Source organism: Saimiri boliviensis, chromosome 20 (assembly GCF_048565385.1).
Source record: "Saimiri boliviensis isolate mSaiBol1 chromosome 20, mSaiBol1.pri, whole genome shotgun sequence".
NCBI lineage: Eukaryota > Metazoa > Chordata > Mammalia > Primates > Cebidae > Saimiri > Saimiri boliviensis.
Window position 1 is genome coordinate 38,203,406 of NC_133468.1, and position 22,305 is coordinate 38,225,710.

Sequence of the window (22,305 nt, forward strand, 5' to 3'; positions counted from 1 at the left end):
AGTTTTGTAAATGTCTATTAGGTTTGCTTGTTCCAGGTCTGAGTTCAAGTCCTGGATATCCTTGTTAATTTTCTGTCTGGTTGATCTGTCTAATATTGACAATGGGGTGTTAAAATCTCCCACTATTATTGTGTGGGAATCTAAGTCTCTTTGTAAGTCATTAAGAACTTGCCTATGTATCTGGGTGCTACTGTATTGGGTGCATATATATTTAGGATCGTTAGCTCTTCTTGTTGCATTGATTCTTTTATCATTATATAATGTCCTTCTTTGTCTCTTTTGATCTTTGTTGCTTTAAAGTCTATTTTATCAGAGACCAGAATTGCAACTCCTGCTTTTATTTTTTGCTCTCTGTTTGCTTGGTAAATCTTCCTCCATCCCTTTATTTTGAGCCTTTGTGCATCCTTGCATGTGAGATGGGTTTCCTGCATACAGCACACCAATGTGTTTTGGCTTTTTATCCAATTTGCCAGTCTGTGCCTTTTGATTGGGGCATTTAGTCCATTTACATTTAGGGTTAATATTGTTATGTGTGAAGTTGATCCTGCCATTTTGATGCTAGCTGGCTGTTTTGCCTGTTAGTTGATGCAGATTCTTGATTGTGTTGATGCTCTTTAGCATTTGGTATGTTTTTGGAGTGGCTGGTACTGGTTGTTCCTTTATATGTGTAGAGCCTCTTTCAGGAGCTCTTGTAAAGCAGGCCTGGTGGTAATGAAATCTCTGAGTACTTGCTTGTTCACCAAAGATTTTATTTTTCCTTCATTTATGAAGCTTAGTTTGGCTGGATATGAGATTCCGGGTTGAAAGTTCTTTTCTTTAAGGATGTTGAATATTGGCCCCCACTCTCTTCTGGCTTGTAGGGTTTCTGCTGAGAGATCTGCTGTGAGTCTGATTGGCTTCCCTTTGTGAGTAACCTGACCTTTCTCTCTGGCTGCCCTTAGCATTTTCTCCTTCATTTCGACCCTGGTGAATCTGACGATTATGTGCCTTTGGGTTGCTCTTCTTGAGGAATATCTTTGTGATGTTCTCTGTATTTCCTGGACTTGAATGTTGGCCTGCCTCACTAGGTTGGGGAAGTTTTCCTGGAAAATATCCTGAAGAGTATTTTCCAGCTTGGATTCATTCTCTTCATCACATTCAGGTACACCTATCAAACGTAGATTAGGTCTTTTCACATAGTCTCACATTTCTTGGAGACTTTGTTCATTCCTTTTTACCCTTTTTTCTCTATTCTTGCCTTCTCGTTTTATTTCATTGAGTTGATCTTCGACCTCTGATATCCCTTCTTCTGCTTGGTCATTTTGGCTGTTGAAACTTGTGCATGCTTCACGAAGTTCTCGTGTTGTGTTTTTCAGCTCCATCATTTCACTTATATTCCTCTCTAAGTTGTCTGTTCTCATTAGCATTTCGTCAAATCTTTTTTCAATGTTCTTAGTTTCTTTGCATTGGATTACAACATGTTCTTTTAGCTCACAGAAGTTTCTTATTACCCATCTTCTGACCTCTGATTCTGTCATTTCATCACACTCATTCTCCATCCAATTGTTCCCTTGCTGGTGAGGAATTGTGATCCCTTGTAGGAGGAGAAGTGTTCTGGTTTCAGGTGTTTTCATTCTTACTGGGCTGGTTTCTTCCCATCTTTGTGGATTTATCCACCTGTTGTCTTTATAGTCCGACTTTCAGATTGGGTCTCTAAGTGAACTTCCAGTTTGTGGATGATGAAGTTATTTCTCTTTCTTAGTTTTCCTTCTAACAGTCTGGCCCCTCTGCTGTAGGGCCAGGATCCACTCCAGGCCCTGCTTGCCTGGGGATCACCTGCAGCAGCTGCAGAACAGTAAGGGTTGCTACCAGTTTCTTCTTCTGCTGTCTTTGTCCCAGAAGGATACCTGCCAGATATCAGTCTGAGCTCTCCTTTATGAGGTGACTCTTTGGATATACGGTGGTCAGGGAGCTGCTTGAGGAGACAGTCTGTCCTTTACTGGAGCTCAAGTGCTGAGCTCTGAGCTCCCCTGTTCATTTGGAGTTGATGGGCAGGTACGTTTTGGTCTGCTGCAGCATAACTCATAAAGTTTTTTTTCCCCCCAGGTGCTCTGTCCCAGGGAGTTAGGGCTTTACTTATGAGTTTCTGTTGTGCTACTGCCTTTTTTTTTTTTCAGGGTTGCCCTGCCCAGTGAGGAGGCAGCCCAGTCACTGTCTGCCTGCAGAGGCTTTGCTGAACTGCTGTGGGCTCCTCCCAGCTGCCGTGTGATCTTCCCTGCAGTCCTGTTTATATGAGTATCGTTAGAACTGCCTCAGCAATAGTGACCCACCTCTGTAATGGCGGACTCTCTCTGTAGTGGCAGGTTGCCTCGGCAACAACGGGCTGCCTCAGTGATGGCAGACTGCCTCTGTAGTGGTGGAGTGCCTCAGTAATGGTGGACGCCCCTTCCCCAGAGAGCTGGACCGTCCCGCGTTTAGCTATGCTTGCTGTGAAACTCTCAACCCAGGGCATTTTCAGTTACTGTTTTTTTTATTGTTGGGGGTGGTGGGGGAGTGGGACCAGCCGAGCCGGATCACCTGTCACCTGGCATCCTAACTAGGAGTCGTTTTTTTTTTTTTTTTTTTTTTTTTTTTAAGTTGAACAGTTGACTCTCTCCCAGGTGTTCCAGTTGCCTGTTGAAAAGGTGCTATGTGGGGATCTATGTGATTTCTCGTGCGGCGGCTCACTGCACTGGCTGAAACAGCGGCGCTGAGATTCCTGGCGGTTTTTTTGCCCAGGAATCTCCTGGCCTGGCTCCCTATTTCAGTCCCCTTTTAAATCAGATGAATGGGCGATCTACCTTCCCAGGGCTCCAATCGCCAGCTAAGAGGGTACCCGTACCAGTGTATTTTGTACAGAGAACCATGCCAGGGCGTGGCAAAACAACCACACAGGCCAAAACAGCCGCACCGGTCAAAACAGCCATGCTGGTGACCCGTGTGGCTCCTCCACCTGGGAATCTCCTGGTCTGTGGGCAATAAAAATCCATTTGGAAATGCGGCGTCCACTCACTCTCTGCGCTTTCACTGGGAGCTACAATCCTGAGCTGTTCCTAGTTGGCCATCTTCCCGAGATCCCCCCTCTATTCTTTCTTGTATTATTTTTTATCATGTTTCTCTGTCACCAGGTATATTGGCCTGCAACTTTGAGGCTTTGGAAGTTATCTTCGTATTTATTATGTTCTGATAAAGAGATGATAACCTCATAATCTTGTGTCTAAGAGTGATGGTGCTGTATTGTCCTAGAATTGTTTGAATTTTAGGGTATGTGTACATTTAAGTCCTAGTTTAGTTGTTCCATTGTGTTTTTAATAGAGCTAGATAACCTGAGAACCAGTTGGTTTTTATTTTGCTGAATAAAATTTGTGATCTGGTTTAGATCCTGGACAGCACTCTAGGTATAACAAGTCTCTTATGCTGATTAGCAATTTGGGGGTGATCTGTGATATTAGTCATAATAGAATTGATGTTTGCAATGGAATGTCTAGATGAAATTACCCTATGGAATAATCTTTTTAGAATAGAGGATGATCCTTAAGAAATTGATCTTCAAAAATCTTATGCAGGTCAGTATTCCCTGTATGTCATATGGACAAGTTTATAATTTTAATTGCAGAAATTCTTTTAAATGACTTTTAAACGTTATTCACTTAGTAAAAATTTATTGAACACCTATACTATTCTAGACAGAATGTTAATCTTCAAAGAGCTCACAGGGGCTAAACACTAAGGGATATATATTGTAGTACAGCACAGTGCTGTACTAAATAGCAATTGCAGAGACACTTCACCTATTTTTTATGTTTTTACTGCCACTTTGCCTTTATAACATGAGGTGGTTTTAGCATAGTGCTGAACCAATTATTGGGATATTAAGAAACTGAAGAAAAGCTCATAAAGAGGATGACTTGGTCTTGGACTTTGCATTTTATGAGGGGTGTAGTGGGAGCTTACAGAGCCTTTGACACCAGGGAGTGAGTGGATTGTTGGGCTTTGTTATTTGGAGGGATCACTCTTAGTAACTGTATTGGGACATAGATGATATAATGACAAAGAGAGACTGTAAGTAACTTTGTAGTATCTAATCAAGATATGGGGAGAAACTTTACTAAAGAGTGTGTGCTAGGAGAAGAAGAGGTAGAATTTTAAGGAAATTCTCCATGTTTTAAGTGTAGAAATGTGAGAGGAAAAAAATGTAGGATGATGGTGATTCTGGCTTGATTTTCCAAAGTAGAGTAGACTTGAAGATTTGATACAAAGCTTGACGTAGGACATCTTAAAGGGGAGCTCTTAGACTTCAAGGAGAGTATGTTAAATGTTAAGTACACTGTTGGGAGCCTGGGTCTGTTGCATGGGAGAGTGTCTTGGCTAGAGGCATACTTGAGGTATTCATGACCTAAAGGTGATAGCTGAAGACATGGGAGGTAAATAAGAATTATTCTTATCTCCTTCATGGTATAAAATAATAAGCCTCTCCACTGTGCTTCTGGAAGATTTCCAAACACCTTAGCATGTCTTACAAGGACCTCTAGGGTTTTTTTCTGTACGTTTTTAGTCTCCTTTACAAAAGTTACTGCTGTTTGCCGTCATGCAACATGCCTTTCCCATGTCCCCAGCTGTTTGCTGTCCTCCTCACTTCCCGGGGCTCTTCTGTATCTCCGTTACATCATGTATGCTCTTTCCTGTGTTTGCAAAGCATGGCTCCTCTTTGTCCTCTTAACAAGCTCAGGATTTTTTTTTAAAACCCAGTTTCTGAACCCCTACAGCCCAGCTAGTAGCTCCATCCTTGAATCCATAAGATTTTGTATATAACTTCTTTTTACTAGTACTTATATCTCACTTATAGTAATTAGTGCTTGTTTTTCACTCATTCTGTATAGACTGTGAACTCCTAAAGGAAAAAGAAATAACTTTAGTTATTTTTACATCCCCAACTGCAAAATGGCACTTGGCAAATAGATGCTCAGAGAATGTGTTTTGATTGAGTTAATTCATTGATCTGTCAGCCACAGGTGTCACATTAGTGGCTTTTGGATGTGTCCAGAAGTACACCTATTATGCCTTGAAATTTTGCAAAATGTCATATTTGCAAATGTTAAATGTAAACAGGAGAAAGATGGAACCTGTCTTTGTCAAAACCATTTTTCTTCTTGTAATATCAATATATATTCTTTGTGGAAAAGTTGATTGATAAGCTAAAAGAAGAAAAGTTAAAATATCCATAGTCTGACCACCCAGTGATATCTTGGCTTAAATTCTATTTACCCAAAATAGCAAAAATAGGATCTATCTATGTATATTGTCCTTGTCTTTTTAAAAAAAACTTACCATCTGTGCATCATTAAATATTATTAAGTAGTCATGTTTTGTGGGGTTTTGTTGTTGTTGTTGTTGTTGTTTTGGTTTGAGATGAGGCTAGTCGTGAACTCCTGAGCCCAAGCAATTCTCCTGTCCTCCAAGTAGTTGTCACTATAGGTAAGCACCACCATCCTCAGTAGTCGTTTTTGAATTGGCTGGCTAAGTAGGCTGACATTCCCATCATATATTATTTAACCAGTTGCTTGCTGTTGGACTTATAAGCTGTTTCAAATTTATTTTGAAACAAATATTAATTTATATAGTCACATTTTAATGAACAATCTGGTAGTGTTACCATATTCATTTTTATTTAGAACACTTTGGCAAAAGGAAGTATATATCTTACTTTTTCTAAGTCTAGCAAACCATCTTTTGGAAAAAAAATTTTTTTGCTTTGTTTTGGAGACAGAATCTCACTCTGTCACCAAGGCTGGAGTGCAGTGGCATGATCTTGGCTCACTGCAACCTCGGCCTCCCAGGTTCAAGTGATTCTCCTGCCTTAGCCTCCTAAGTAGCTGAGTTTGCAGGCACCTGCCACCATGCCTAGCGGCTAATTGTTGTGTTTTCAGCAGAGAATGAGTTTTGTCATGTTGGCAGGCTGGTCTCAAACTCCTGACCTCAAATGATGTGCCTGCCTTGGCCTCCCAAAGTGCTGGGATTACAGACACCCAGCTAGTTTCATGGAAAAGTCTTAATAATTTTTATTATCACCAACTGAATTCCTCTCATATTTTTAGGATTCAAATTGTCTGCCACTTAAAAATATATGGAGATAGGTCAGCCACAGTGGTTCATACCTGTAATCCCAGCACTTTGAGAGGCTGAGGCATGAGGATCACTTGGGGCCAGGAGGTTCAGACTAGCCTGGGCAACTTACCAAGACACTGTGTCTACAAAAACACCCCAAAAACCCAACAAACGTGTGTGTATGTGTGTATGTAAAACATATATATGAAGATAATTTATGATATGTCAAGATATGTTATGTATATAATTCAAATATATGTATAAAGATATATAGAAAAATAATTTAGCTTGCTGCCACAGAAATGACAAATTTAGGGCTAAAAAAATTACTGAACTGAGGCCTTTTTGTAAATTTAAGTGGTTTTGTTAATTTTAGAAGTAGACTTTTCTGAATAATCTCGGGGTTTTTAAGTATGAGAAAGGAGTTTCATGGTCTTGGGGATCAGGGCCCTCTGGGCGTGGAGCGGGTGGTGATGTGAAGTTGAGCCCCTCCTTGGGGGTCAGGGCCCTCTGGGCGTGGAGCGGGTGGTGATGTGAAGTTGAGCCCCTCCTGTCCCAGTTCTCTTATTAGCTGCCCTTCTTGTACCCCTTGTGTGGCTGTTTCTCAGCTTCAACCCAGAGTTTTATTAGGATGAAATCTTGGATTTGGGCCTATGGATATAAAGTGTCAGTAGCTGAATTTAGGATTTGAAATAATTTCTGCTTACTTCTAACTTGCTGTGCTACTCAAGATTCTTTTTGCCATCTCTGCCTACATTAAATAACTAATTTAAGGTCGGGCATGGTGTCTCATACCTGTAATCCTAGCACTTTTGGAGGCTGAGATGGGTGGATCACTGGAGGCCAGGAGTTTGAGATCAGCCTGGCCAAAATTGCAAAACTCTTATCTCTACTAAAAATACAAAACAAAAATTAGCCGAGCCTGGCGGTACACTCCTGTTGTCCCAGCATTGGGAGGCTGAGACAGGACAATCGCTTGAACCTGGGAGGCAGAGGTCACAGTGAGCTGAGATCGTGCCACTGCGCTCCAGCCTGGGTCACAGAGCAAGACTCCATCTGCAAAAATAAATGAATAAATAAATAAATAATTTAAATGATTATTCATAAAGTAAGAAGCTCCTTTGCCATCCCCTGCCATGTTTTTTAATTGAGCAGATGTGTGTGACAGCTCATTTTGAACAGCTAGCTGTGCAAGCTTTTGAGTGAAATGCAGAGTTTTTACCTCTTGCTTGGTAATTTGTTCATTTTTCAGGCCATTTTGCACAGACTTAATCATTAAGGAAACAGGAGAGGCAAAGGTGTCAGCATTTGATATTACTGTCTTAAGGCCTAAACTGACCTTACAGTGATGAAATGACCTTTTTGAGTGCCTTTTGAGTCTCCTGAATAAATCTTTTGAGTTTCCTGAATAACAGGTTTCCAAACCGACTTCCTTTCTCTCTCAGCATCAGAAAGAAATGAGAGCGCATCAAGCCACAGAAAGCAAATCATGGTCAAAATAAATATACTCTTTCGGTAGCAAACTTAAAAATTCACTTGTGGGACTGGGCATGGTGGCTCACACCTGTAATCCCTGCACTTTGGGAGGCCGAGGCAGGTGGATCACCTAAGGTCAGGAGTTTGAGACCAACCTGGCCAACATTATAAAACCCCATCTCTACTAAAAATACAAAAAATTAGCCGGGTGTGGTGGTGGGTGCCTGTAATCCCAGCTACTTGGGAGGGCTGAGGCAGGAGAATCACTTGAACCTGGGAGGCGGAGGTTGCAGTGAGCTGAGATCACGACACTGCACTCCAGCCTGGGCAACAAAAGCGAAACTCTGTCTTAATTTTTTTTTTTTTTTACTAGTGTAATCTAATAGCTTTAGGCAAGAGATATTTATTGAAACCAAGATTTAAATGTGGTTTATGATGTTTATGGAGTAGTTTAATACTACTTTTTTTTTAATGAGTTTTTAATTTAGGAAGAAGAATTCAGATTTGTTCCCAGAGTAGATGACTGAACATCATTGGAGTGGTTAGGGTTTGGGATTTGTGTGGGTAAGATTCTTCTGTTTACCGACTGCAGTCCTTGTGTGGATTTAAAAGCTTTCCCAGATGGAATTTATGGAGTGAAATTTGAAACTAGTGTCCTGTGTACTACAATATATGGTCACAACAAGCAATCAATTTAGAAAGAAATGGAACGGAGAAGATACAGGTTAAATGATGAGCATTGTGCAATGCAGCGAGACAGAGTGATCTTAACAGTAACGTGGTATGTCACCATTCGAGTTCTGTTGTAAAGCTTCTAGGCAATGACTAAATCCTAGAAATCATTGGCTGCTTTCAGTGGTAGACAGAGTATAATCCATTCATGATAGGAGGTTCCAGGGTCATTGATATAGAAGACTGGCCAAGGGGGATTGACAGGGGTTACAGCTAACATTTCCTAGGTAGTTGGTTCTAATCTCCAGCATCCAAGCAAGATACTTTATCTCTCCTACCCTGTTTAGTTCTCCCCAGTACCCAATGAGGTACAGATGGCATTGTATCCATTATAGAATTGAGAAGACTGATGCTCAGAGAGATTTTCTCAGTCATATATTCAGGTTTACTGCATACAGTCCTACAGGTTGTTCACTGAATGAGGGCAGCTGGCTGAGTTAGCAGGCAAAGGCTTTGTTTGCTCAGCAGAGGCAGCCTTTTCTAATTTGCACTAAAACTTGTGTAGTCCAACTATAGCCCTACTCATAAAGTTGGTTAGTTCCTAACTTGGGAATAGAGGTGAAGAAGTATTGAGGTTGATGGGTAGATTCTGAGAAGCTTATACTATACGTACTGAAGTCCTAATCTGTAGGCTGTCTGCAAACTGGTTTGTTTTGCCACCATCCTATTTAAACATTTCCTCAAAGATCTCACAGTGACTTCCTTATTGTGGATCTGATGGTATTAGGCAGCTATACAAACATTCTTAGAGTCCCAGCCAGGATTAGAGTCTAGGATGCTTGTCTCCAACTCCTCCATGCTTTCTGTATGAGATAATACACAAAAAGATGGTCAAGAATAGTGATTTTGAGATAAATAGTGGCCTAGAATAGCTAGACTGAGATTTTTTTGAGCACAGCTATTAATTGGCTCACTTGTTCTGCACTCAGACCTGTGCTGTTTGCTGCAAGGGATGTAAAGATCTCTGCTTTCTAGAAAATTATAACTCAGTTAGGGAAACCAAATCAATATATATTTCATAATATAAAACAACAAAAATTACAGATAACAATAAATAACAGCCAAGATACCTTTCTTAATTAGGCATGTCTGTATTTCTTGCTTTAATGCTCTTAGAAGTCACATTCCAGCCCCTGGGTTGGAGTGGGGAAGGTGTTCCTTGCTAAAGAAGCATCTACTCCAAAAAATCTACCACCAGATCTGAGGCACATACTAGACCCACCTATTAGTCGTAATTTAAAAAGAGAATTTTCCATCTAAATTTAATAGCTTTCTTTTGTAGCTACCCTACCCTATCCCTAGGCAGGCACCAAAGTGAATAATAATAATATGCCGTAAAATGCAAACCAAAATAGTACCTCTTCTTTGGCATTTGAAATTTCAGTGTGTTTTGCATGTAGCTACAACTGTCTTCCTTTGTGGCAACCACTATTTTGAGTGGGGTTTTTTTTGTTTTTTGTTTTTGCTTTTGTTTTGAGACAGGATCTCCCTTTGTTGCCCAGGCTGCAGTGAAGTGGTGCAATCACAGCTCACTGCAGCCTCACCCTCCCGGGCTAACATAATCGCATTTCATCCTCTTGAGTAGCTTAAACTACAGGCGTGCACCACCACTGTCAGCTAATTTATTATTTTTATTTTCTTTTTTAAAGATGGGGTCTCTACTATGTTGCCTAGGCCAGTGTTGACCTCCTGGGTTCAAGTGGTCCTCCTGCCATGGCCTCCCAAAGTTCTGTGAGATTATAGGTGTGAACCACCACATGGTTTTTGAGTGCTTTTGAATAATCAGAAACTGAAATCGAAAGCCAAACTTAACAAAATAGAATTCAGTGTGCTTTTATGATATGATTATATTTGTGTTCCCAGTCTCCAAAGAAAGCAAATGTAATTTATATGGTACTCAGGAAACTGTGGTAGTCAAGAAAACAAAAAGGAAAACCCTTCTCCACTTGGCACTGTCCAACAGAGCTTTCTGAGCTGATGAAAATGTCCTCTGTCTGCACTGTTCAATTCGGTAGCGACTGGCCACATATGCATTTGATATGTGGCCAGTATGACTCAGGAACTGAATTTTTAGTTGTATTTTCATAAATTTAAATTTGCATAGCGATGTGTAGCTAGTGGCTACCATATTGGGTAGCATAGCCACTCCACACGCTGTTTCTCTCTTAAGTTGGCACCTTTAATTTCTGTTTTAAAAAATCCTGTCTTCTTTACTTGTCCCTTCTATCTTCTTCTCACTCACTCCCTTCCTTTTTCTCCTTGCTTTTTATTTCTTCTCTGTTCTTTCTCACCATTCTGTGCTGCTCCTAGGCTGACAATAACCTCATTAATTATCATTATTTCACCTAATTAGACCTGCCTGCCTCTGTTCTCCTTTCCACAAAGATGGGGGCATTTGTGGATATTCAGTGTTTACCGAAAGCTCCTAATATACTGGTTACTTAATAAACAAACCAGAAAATTAATAAATGAGATTTTTCTGACAGGATGGTTTTGGTGAACCTATGCTGACTCCTGAGATCACTACTTCTTTTCCTAAATACACAAAAAACTGCTTTGGTAAATCATTTTAGAATTTTGCACAGAATGTATCAAAATCAGTGGTATTACATAATCTTAGTCTCCATAGTTCTGATTTCCAGAACTATTGACTAATAGTAATCAAATCACTGGAATACTTTAGTTGAAGACTTCGTCGTCCTTACTTTTCAGTAGGGGGTTTAATCCAACTCCTTTCCAATCTCTCTTCTAGAGGAATGCTGTAATTCTAATCTCACTATTTTGGTCTTCTCCTCCTCCTTATCTCTTCCCCCTTTCTGCTTTTCCTTCTCCTCCTTCTCCTCATATAACTTCCTTCCTTCCTGAGAATGCCACTTGTCTCTTTCTAGCTTTAGGTACTTTTCTCTATTTCTTTCCTTCTACTTTAATTCACATAAAAGTACTACGAGACTGTGAAAACACACCTCCTTTAAGTTAAACGTTTTCTCTATTCAGAGTCATGCTTTTTACTATTTAAAAAAAAATTCTAGGCCAGGCACAGTGGCTCACGCCTGTAATCCCAGCACTTTGGGAGGCCAAAGTGAGTGGATCACCTGAGTGAGGTTGGGAGTTCAAGACCAGCCTGACTAACATGGAGAAACCCTGTCTCTACTAGAAATAAAAATTAGCCAGGCATGGTGGCGCATGCCTGTAGTTCCAGCTACTCAGGAGGCTGAGGCAGGAGAATCACTTGAACCCAGGAGGTGGAGGTTGCAGTGAGCCATGATCATGCCATTGTACTTCAGCCTGGGCAACAAGCAAAGCTCCATCTATTAGAAAAAAATTCTGTATTTGATTTCAAGCCTCAAATAACTTAAGTGATGATGACTACCGATCTGTAAGAGTCCTTGTTTTGTGGTTCTGTTATACTCCATTCTATTGAGAATGCTCTAAGTCATATGTTACCAACATGTTGAGGACCTTTAGCTTTTTCCAGTTTCCAGACAGAAGCAGTGGTCAGTCAGTTAACTGCAGTAGAGAGAAAATCAGTTTTTCTCTTCTAAAGGTTAACAGGTTTTTACACCTCATGGAGACTTTAAGGGTTCTGGTGTGTATGGTAACAAAATCTGTTAGTCAAATGTACTAAGTTTCTTCCCATCTGATTTTGTCTTTTTCTTGAGATGGACTCTTGCCCTTGATCAGGATGGTCTCAAACTCCTGACCTCATGATCTGCCCGCCTCGGCATCACAAAGTGTGGGGGTTATAGGTGTGAGCCACCACACCCGGGCTTTATTTAGTTAGTTATCTATTTTTTTAGAGACAGTGTCTTGTTCTGTTTCCCAAGCTGGAGTGCAGTGGCGTGACCTCGGCTCACTGCAACCTCCACATCCTGAGTTCAAGCGATTCTTCTGCCTCAGCTGGGACTACAGGTGTGCCCCACCGCTCCGGACTAATTTTTTTATTTTTAGTACATATGGTGTTTTATCATGTTAGCCAGGCTTGTCTTGAACTCCTGACCTCAGGTAGTTTGCCTGCCTCAGCCTCCCAAAGTGCTGGGATTACAGGCGTGAGCCACTGCGCCTGGCTCTTCCCATGTTAGAGGCTTTGTAATTTTTACTCCTGTAGCCTAAAGTGACGCTTTGCATGCCTAGATATATTTTCAGCCTTTATACTTTAATCACTCTGAGGGTTTTTTTTCTGTGTCCCTCCTTCCTTCACCTTCACCCTGTTTACTTCCTCCATAGTATTCAATCCTCAACACTTATTTCCATGTTTCTCTGTCTCCACAACTGGGTTGTAAGGATTTCTTATCACTTGTTCTGTGCTGTTGTTATTCTCAGTACTCAGGCTTACAGTTGGGAGCTGATAAGTGCTCATGAATTCATGTGTTTAGAAGAATGTTAGTGCATAGTAGAGATTGGGCAGGCAGTGCTACGAGGTTAGTAATTATTAATAGAAACAAGCAGAGTTTTTACAACCTACATTGAGGGCCTGAGCATGAAGAATGGAATGTTAAAATGAGCATTTCAAAGGCAGGATTGTCAACTGTGTGAGGTGATACCACTAGAGACGTGGTTTGGACAGCTTCCAAAGACAGGATGCCAGATAAAGATCAGGGTGGATGGTGGAGTCCTTAACTGATTCAGCTGATGATATTTGATTTTGAGGCATTTGGGAATAGGGTGCTCTTGCTGAGAATAGAGGGTAGGGCTCGATTCACAACCCTTCCTGTTCTTACATTCTAGGTTCCTATGATTATAATGATTTTTGCTGATAACATTTTCTCCCAACATTATTTCTTATATATAATACATGATTATAAAGGCTTGTTCCTGTTTCAAAAGGCTTTGCACATTCATGATTTGGATTTTTTTCCAGCCAGGCCTCAGGGGCCATGTTTTTAAAGTCAGCTGCTCTTTGGGCTGATATGTGGCTTCCTGAATTGCATACAAAGCAGGTTTCTTGAAATCTAGTCATCTACCACAGTTTACCAGTTATCTGTATCCTTGCAGCTCTGCCTGAACTTAAGCTTAATCTTGTCATTTGTAAGTACCGCCTCCCCACCCCCGCAAAAAAAGAAATTTAAAATAAAGGCCCAGCTATTTGTCATTTTATCATATGCTATTTACCAGGAAACATTCAAGTAATGATTAACGATGCCAAAACTTTAAATGTGGAGGAAGCTAGGTAGTATTAGCTTCACTGTGGAAATTTTCAGGGGCATCAATGCCAGCTGACCGGACTGGTATTGGAGTCTAGGATAATGGAGCAGTAGGTCTTGAAAAGTTACGCTTTCTGGGTAACTGTCAACTTCTCAGAGATCTGTTAGATTCTGTTCCTCAAAAATGACTAAAATGCAAAGGAATGGTCACTGTTTCAGGTGTTCTATCTTCATTATCTCATTTAATCGTCAAAAAAATATTTCACGTGGAATAAGTTTTTTCATTTTCACATCGATGCTGGAAAATTGATGCACAAAATCTACTCACCCAATTGTGGGCTTTGTTTTCTGCATCTCTTTTCAAAGCTCTCTAGGGTCCCTAGACCCTCTGTTCTCCTGTGCCATGTTATAAAATGCCTCAGCCGGGGCAATTGGGAAAGTGCCTTGGGAGACAGTGCACACAAGGTCTTACAGAGCTGGGTGTGTGCTAAGTGCTCAAAATGTTACCATCACTCTAATTGTTAGCCTTTTTCCTGTTAGGTTTCCCCAGTCTTTAAGGAATTAGGAAAACTTTGAGGGTTCTCATGATAAACCAGTGATAAGACTATTATGTATATGGTAAGGGGGTGATATGTCTATCATGGTAAATAAAAGGACACTGAAAACACTCAGTCATGGGAATAGAGCTAACTAAACATGTTTCATTGGGACAGCTTATATTAGTGACATTACCAACTATATTTTGGAATAATTCCCAGATGAAAGATTTTGCTGAAACTAGGCATTAATGAAACTGATGTAAACCATTGAGTACATTGTGATTTTCTTTTTTTATCTTGTGATTTGAAATGTGCATTCTGAAAACCCAGTAATGCAGCCAAACTGGACATTCAGTTAAATATCAATGGAGCCAGCTGTGTGCAGGGACTAATCTGGCTTTGTCCTATAAATGCTGCCATGTCTGGAGTTTTGCAAACAATTCATGGCCTCCTTCTATCACTTGCATAACATTGAGGCCTCATTAGAAATAGTAACTTGACTGTAAGATAAATTTCCCTGGAAAGTATTAAGTGGGAAAGGTAGGTTTCCATATACCACCCACCACCCATAGCATTATTTTAATTCTAAGAGGCATTTGTAGTCAATTTCTATGATGATTGGAAAGGAGCTTAAAAAATTCTTACAATCTCTTTAAAGACATTTGAAACAGAGGGTAAAAATTTGTAATTTGTTTTTTCAGGAAGAAACATGCCTGTGTTTATCTGTTGCTACATGTAGGGTTTTTTTTTAAACTAACTTAAATCTCATAATTTTATTTCATATTTACCTTCATGTCTTTCCTTATTAAGGATAATTTATAGAGGATTCATTTATGATGCTGATAGAATTAGAGACTTATCTGAATGAAATCAGAAAAGTGTATGTATCACTTGTTATGTTAAATGTTTTTACATAAAATGTGTACACACACACACACTCACGTTTTATTGTTTAGAACAGTTTCACGTTTAACAGCAAAACTGAGCAGAAAGTACAGAATGGTCCCTACTGGGTTCTCCCCACCGTAGCCACCTGACTATAAACACCAAGTTGCTGCAGTAGATTAACTGGTATTGGCACAACGTCATCACCCAACTTACATAGTTTACATTAGAGTTAACTTTTGGTGGTGTACATTCTGTGAGCTTTGAAAAATGTATAAAATGGCATGTATCACCATTATGGTATCATACAAAATAGTTTCATTGCCCTAAAAATCATCTGTGGCCAGGCGCGGTGGCTCACGCCTATAATCCCAGCACTTTGGGAGGTGGGTGGATCACGAGGTCAAGAGATCAAGACCATTCTGGCCAACGTGGTGAAACCCTGTTTCTACTAAAAATACAAAAATTAGCCGGTGTTTGGCATGCACCTGTAGTTGCAGCTACTCGGGAGGCTGAGGCAGAAGAATCGCTTCAACCCGGGAGGTGGAGGTTGCAGTGAGCCAAGACTGCGCCACTGCACTCCAGCCTGGTGACAGAGCAAGACTCTGTCTCAAAAAAAAATCTTTTGTGCTCTACCTATTCATCCCTCTATCAAACCCCTGATCTTTTTGTTTCTTCCATAGTTTTGCCTTCACAAGAATGTCATACAGTTGAAATCATACTATATGTAGCCTTTCAGATTGGCTTCTTTCACTTAGTCATTATGCATTTAAGGTCCTCTGTGTCTTTTAATAGCTCGATAGCTCATTTCTTCTTAGTACTGAGTAGTACATTGCCTGGATGTACCACAGTTTATTTTTCCATTTACCTACTAAAGAATATCTTGGTTGCTTCCAAGTTTTGGCAATTATGGGAAAAAAGTACTGCAAACATGTGTATGCAGGGTTCTGTGTGGAAACCTTTACATTTGTTACTTTTTTAAGATTTCAGATTTATCAATATTACAGAGTTATTGCAAGAGTCATATGAGATTTGAGGGTCTGGAAATTCTGTATGAAAGAGGTGGCATCTGAGTAGGGCCTTAAAGGATGGATTGGTTTGGACACATAGATTGGAGGAGGTACATTATACTGTGGCTGGCACAGTATGTGATTATCTGTTTGATTGGAGTTCATGATAAATGTAGGAACACTGTGGATGATAAGCTTTTGACACCTTTGAAGCTGGGCTAAAGAAGATAGAGTTCCTTCGTGAGGCCGTAGGAAGCCATGGCAGATTTTGAGGTGGGAAGTGACAAGTAGTATCAGTTATTTATTTTAAGCAGCTACTTGACCTTGCTTAGTTCCAAATAATTGACTTAAAATTAACAGGTTGACATTTATTAAACAGTACTTTTTATAGTTTAATTGTCTACCACTTTAGACTAATTTTTCCTACAGGTGATGCAAAGTAAGTAGATTTTCCTATAATGGGAAAGAGAAACATTTCAGTACAGTGTCTTCTGTTCTTTTATTCAAGGTCATTTCTTATATAAAAGTAAAATTCTATAGAGCATAAAACCATCCCTTTTGACATTTAGGGACCATAGGTTTTAATAACATTGAATGAAAAGCTTAAATTTTTTAAAAAGTTGTACATTCTTTTTTTCCTATGCTTCACCTCTTTCATTTGAGCCTAAAAGCTTTAAATTTCACTTAAAGAAATGCTAGATAAAGAGAAGAACATTGTATAAGGGCAATTAAGTGAACAGGAAGCTGTATGCTTCTCAGAGTGGGGAGATTTTAAAATACAGGAGAAAGTTGTTAAGGCAAAAGTATAGCAGCCTCAGCTTTACTTGAGAATTTATTAGAAATGCAGATTGTTAGATTCCACCCCAGAAGCCCTTTGGGTGAAGCCAGCAATCTGTGTTGTGAGAACCACTAATGTAAACCACTGATGAGGGAGGGGGGTGTTAAGACTTTTCCTGCAAAAGAGAGGTGAGAAATTGTACTAACAGTTACTGTTAATTCAGCACTTACTTTGTAATGCAGATTTTACAGATATAGCTTATATAATCTTTTATGTCAACCTTAGGAAGTATAATATTACAATATCTTACTATATAGATGAGCAAAAAAGAGTGGTTTAAGAAGTAGCATAACAAAACTTCCTGCACGGAAAATGTCTCTGACTCTAAACTGACATTGTGAAATCTTTCCAGGTCATGTGTGTATATTGTTTGTCTCCCAGACGGCAGCAGTAGAGCTAAGGCAGCACCCCCGTTCTTCCCCGACCCCTCTGCTCCCTCTGCTGTGTTCCCAGCCTCCCTTGCTGAGGTAGGCTTTTCTTCCTGCCTGCATCTGGATGGAGCCTGCCTGGTCCAGTGAAGGAAGCAGAGCAGGAATGGCAGGAAACCAGCCTTTTCTGTTTCTCTTGATTTCTCTCAACAAACTCTGTGACCCTAGGCCTGTCTCTTGGTATCTCTGTGCCTTACTGGTTTTCAGTGGTAAAATGAGAAATGGGATAAATCTCTAGATTCTTTTTGAATTTTATCTGAACCTAGCACTTAATTAGAGACAGATGGTCAAACTAGGTGATCTCTCAAGAGTTCGTTCCAGTTCGTGTTGAGAGGAGTTTGATATTGGAAATAATAGATTCCTGTTTATGTGTGAAATGGAGACACTACTTTCTGGAAATGGTGTAATGCAAACTGAAATCATACCTGCGAAGTTCTTAGCAGCCTGCCTGGCATACATGAAAGGTGCTCAATAAATGGCAGTTCCTCAGTCCCCAAGAGGAAGCAGCCTCATTCCTGATTCTGGTATTTTGTTTCTATGAATTTTAACAGGTTAGTATTTTAATTTTCCTCTCATGGAGGAAATAAGAGGTGTTAAGTTTGTTTTAAAATATTAAGTTAATTAAAGCTTCCTATTAAAATTTTAAGAGAGCGGAAGAGAATGGGACAACATGACCACAATAAATAAAGCAAATAGGTCATTATGTTTCTAAATGGCATTATCCCTTGACTGTTGGTAGCTTTCCAAATAATAATAGGTTGAAAAGACATTACTGTAACATAAATAATAAAAGATACTTTCGGTAGTACTTTGCTAAGTATTATATAGACATGAGATACTTAATAACTTTAATATCATGGTTTGGCGAAAGAAACTTCCCAGTGGATTAACTATTTCTGTGGGGAACTTAATTTGGGGCAGGCTTGTGGGTAGAATTAAGAGTTGTTTCTTCCTTTCCTCCCCCATGCCCCCACCGAGATTGAGTTTCACTCTTGTCATCCAGGCTGGAGTGCAGTGGCACTATCTCAGCTTTCTGCAACCTCTGCCTCCCGGGTTCAAGTGATTTCAACCTCCCACTTCAGCCCCCTGAGTAGCTGAGATTACAGGCACCTGGCCCCACGCCCAGCTAATTTTTGTTATTTTATTAGAGACGGAGTTCTGCCATGTTGGCCAGCAGGTCTCCAACTCCTGACCTCATGGGATCTACCCGCCTTGGGCTCCCTAAGTGCTGAGATTACAGGTGAGAGCCACTATGCCCGGCTGAGTTATTTCCTCCCTAATTTCTCTCACAAGCCTTCCTTTTATGTAGAGAAAACATTTTTACTTTTCATTTGAAATATTCTTGTTGTTTTTTTAATCAAAGTTACTGACATAACTTCTATAAAAATAAGAAACATATTTATCCCAACATACATTGTTTTTCAGAAGGTCCAATTCAATATCCTTAGCAAGTTTCATCATTCCACAGTGACATTTATCCCCCTAATGACACTTCTAAATTATAGCACTTCTCTCTCTTGTTAAAAGCATGCTCCTTAGCTCTTGGTTGGAATCTGTAAAATAGTTAACATTGAATAAAATTTAGACTTATCCTACTCTGTTAGCAAAGAGTTACATGAACTCTATTGTTTTGGGTTAAGAGGCCAGTTGTGGAGTAAACCTGGGTAGAATTTGGAAAGGAATAGACTACTTCCTTTTTCATTCTTCCTTATTAGGTCATTTGTGAATTGGATACATTATCTTCTTTCCCTGAGGGCAGGAGACCATCTTAGTTCCCCTCTGTTAAGGAGATCTATGATTCATTACTTCCAGTGTGAAGGCCAGGCGCTAGCACTTCTGTGTCTCCTTTGTGTATGATAGTCCTTCTCTTCAGAGTGTAGGGCAACCTGCCCCCATCCCATTTCCTAACATCCCCACCCACAGCGTGATAGATGCTGGAGGTACCACATTCAGCATTTCCAAGTGGGCCTTGTTTTCATTGGATATGATTACCAAAAAAGTTTGAATTTAGATGATAAACAAATCAAGGGGTGGTTATTCACATTGCTGATGGGTTTTGGGTTTCGTTTTTTTTTTTTCCTTCAAAATGGTTCACCCTAGGGGTTCTTTAAATAGCAAGTTTCTCTGCTGGATTTAAATGGGATTTGATGTATAAAAATCCATTTACACACTTAACAGGATGTTATGTTGGTATTCCAGAATGATGAAGAGTAAAATTCTGGAGTCTTAAACGTAAGTAAGTTTAGAATCCCAGCTTTCTTGCTTACTGGCTGTGTGATCATAGGCAAGTTATTTAACTTCTCTCTGCCTCTGTTTTCTCATTGGTAAACCAGAGATGATAGCACCTCGTAGATAGCACTTGTAGAGTGTTTTGCATGGCAGAAACAGAAAGTGTCCTGTAAAGACAAAGCACGCATTGTGTAAGGGAAGTCTCAGATGTCTAACAGCAGTGGCAGTGTTCATTTTCAGGGCCATTTTGCCCAAGTTTTTGTTAGGCCCTTCTCTCTTTTATTCTTTGATTGTATTTATAAACTTGAAAAGAACACCACGAAAAGAGCTCAGGATCCTGCTCAGCCACACTTCACCTGCTCTCCAACTTGGCCTGATTGATTGTCAGGAAGGCATAAAGAACTCGAACCTGGAATTACCCTACCCTGGGTAATCACAATGGTTTGGATGACATCTCCTTAATTTTTGCTTTTACTTTTCTTTCCTCCAGGCAAGAGAGAGTAGAAGGAGTGGCAAGAGTATGTCTTTTAATTACTGAGTTTTAAATTCTTGGAATGAGCATAGTCTGTTTTCTCAGGATCAGACTAGAAGGCGTCATTCAACTACGGAAGAGCCAAGACTTGTCTCAAATGGATGTGGGTTTCAGCAAAGCATCTTTAGCTTAAGGAATGAAGGATTTGGACTGTGTTCAGCATCTGTGCTTCGCAGGCCACTCTTTATCCTTTTAGTGAGTCCCGCTTGTCTGTCCTCTGTCAAGGGCTCGTGTACACCATGCTGATTTAGTGCTAACTGGGGAGATTACAAATGCCTAGCCTGGCACTGTCAGCTAAACCTGAATCAGTGTCTGTGTACTCTGACCTGACTAGTCAGAGTTTACCCTTTGCTCTGCTGCTCACTCTAATAGGCAGAAAAGCTCAGCTGACCCCAGCTTTTATACCAGGGTCAGCTCCAGAAATAGCTCCTTTAACTGGGAATAGAAGCAACACAAATCTAGCAAGCAGATAGTATACAATGGCTGCTTTTTGGCTTTGAAACAAACAAAAGTGGTTTATGTTTACTACTTACCACTTCCAAAACTGCTGTCTGTCATTACTAGAGAGTTTATCATTCCTAAGGGCCAAGGTCTAGGATTTCTTTACTCAAATGCCTTACAAGTGGGAGCTGTTTGGTGGTGTTCATTGTTTGCACCCAGATTTATAATTTGGGGTTGATTAGTCATATAAACCAAAGGGCAAATGTGGTACTTGATGGACAATGGGTAGATAAGACACCTCCCAAAATGCATGGTGAGATTCTTTTTCAGGGTCAGTATAGAGGAAGTATCCTTGTGAAGTTTTGCACTGAAGCCTAGAATTGTAATGCATAGCACTATTAGACCTCCAAAACCAGGTGAAACTTAGTCGTTTGTATCATGATTTGCTTTATCCCATCTTTCCAGGTAGTAGATATTACTTTGTCTGTGGATTACATGTCTTCTCTAAGATTTAACCAGATTATTATATGCATATTTATAACCCCAGAGACAATAGTAGGCACTCATCAATTGTTGAATAAATTAATGAATGAATGACCAAATGATTGAACAAACAAATGAGCGAGTGAACAGAGATGTGGAATGGTGGTGGGGGGCATTTGTATATGATGGTGCGTAAAGATCACCCTAACATAGCATCTGATCAGAGCACTCTTGGAAATCTGTTCAATCCTACCACCTTCACCAGATAGTCCCATTAACCCCCCACCCTCCCCTAGATAGATTTTGGTGCTATATTATATTACATTATTTTTTCTTTGCCCCTCTCCTATCATGATAAAAAGGATATTGAATGGCCAAACCAGAGCATTAAAGTAACGTGAAAGGAATGTTTATCTTTCATCTACCAGAATTCAAGGAAAAAACACAAAAACTTTGTCAACAACATACTTGTCTGAATTGTTTTTTAAAAATTGTTGTTTTTGTTTTTGGTTTTTTTTGGAGATGGAGTTTTTGCTCTTGTTACCCAGGCTGGAGTGCAATGGCACGATCTCGGCTCACCGCAACCTCCGCCTCCTGGGTTCAGGCAATTCTCCTGCCTCAGCCTCCTGAGTAGCTGGAATTACAGGCACGCGCCACCATGCCCAGCTAATTTTTTGTATTTTTAGTAGAGACGGGGTTTCACCATGTTGACCAGGATGATCTCGATCTCTCGACCTCGTGCTCCACCCGCCTCGGCCTCCCAAAGTGCTGGGATTACAGGCTTGAGCCACCGCCCCTGGCCTAAAAATTGTTTTAAAAATTATTGCTGGGCATGGTGGCTAACATTGATAATCCCAGCACTTTGGGAGGCTAAGGTGAGTGGATCACCTGAGGTCAGGAGTTTAAAACCAGCCTAACTAATTTGGTGAAACTCTGTCTCCACTAAAAATACAAAAAAAAAAAAAAAAAAAAATTAACTGGGCATGGTAGCACATGCCTATAATCCCAGCTACTTGGGAGGCTGAGGCAGGAGAATTGCTTGAACCCCAGAAGCAGAGGTTATGTTGAGCCGAGATCATGCCATTGCACTCCAGCCTGGGCAGCAAGACTGAAACTCCATCTCAAAAAAGTATATAAAATATTATTTTTAATAGGGTCTCACTCTGTTACCCAGTCTGGAATGCAGTGGAACAGTTATAGCCTACAGCAGCCTGAAACTGTTGGGCTCAAAGAATCCTCCCACCTCAGCCTATTGAATAGCTAGGACTACAGGTATATGCTACCATGCCCAGCTATTTAAAAACACTTTGTTTAGAGAGGGAGCCTTGCTTTGTTTCTCAGGCTGGTCTCAAATTTCTGGCCTCATGTGATTCCTCTGCCTCAACCTCCTTCTCAGGTAGCTGGGATTGTATGAATTGTTTTTTTTGTTTTTTTTTTTTGAGACAGAG

The 22,305-nt window shown here is 40.3% G+C and overlaps 1 protein-coding gene across 5 annotated transcripts in view; it reads left to right on the top strand.

Annotated features, from left to right (window-relative positions):
- AUTS2 (activator of transcription and developmental regulator AUTS2) overlaps positions 1–22,305 on the top strand; it is a 1,213,422-nt gene that overhangs the window by 465,482 nt on the left and 725,635 nt on the right. The window contains exon 1 of one of the 5 annotated variants that reach the window (XM_074390597.1): positions 9,259–9,264. The exons of the other annotated variants lie outside the window; for them this stretch is intronic. The gene's annotated coding sequence lies outside the window, so the exon portion shown is untranslated. Of the gene's footprint in view, positions 1–9,258; positions 9,265–22,305 lie in introns of those variants that run through there. 5 annotated transcript variants of the gene reach the window in all.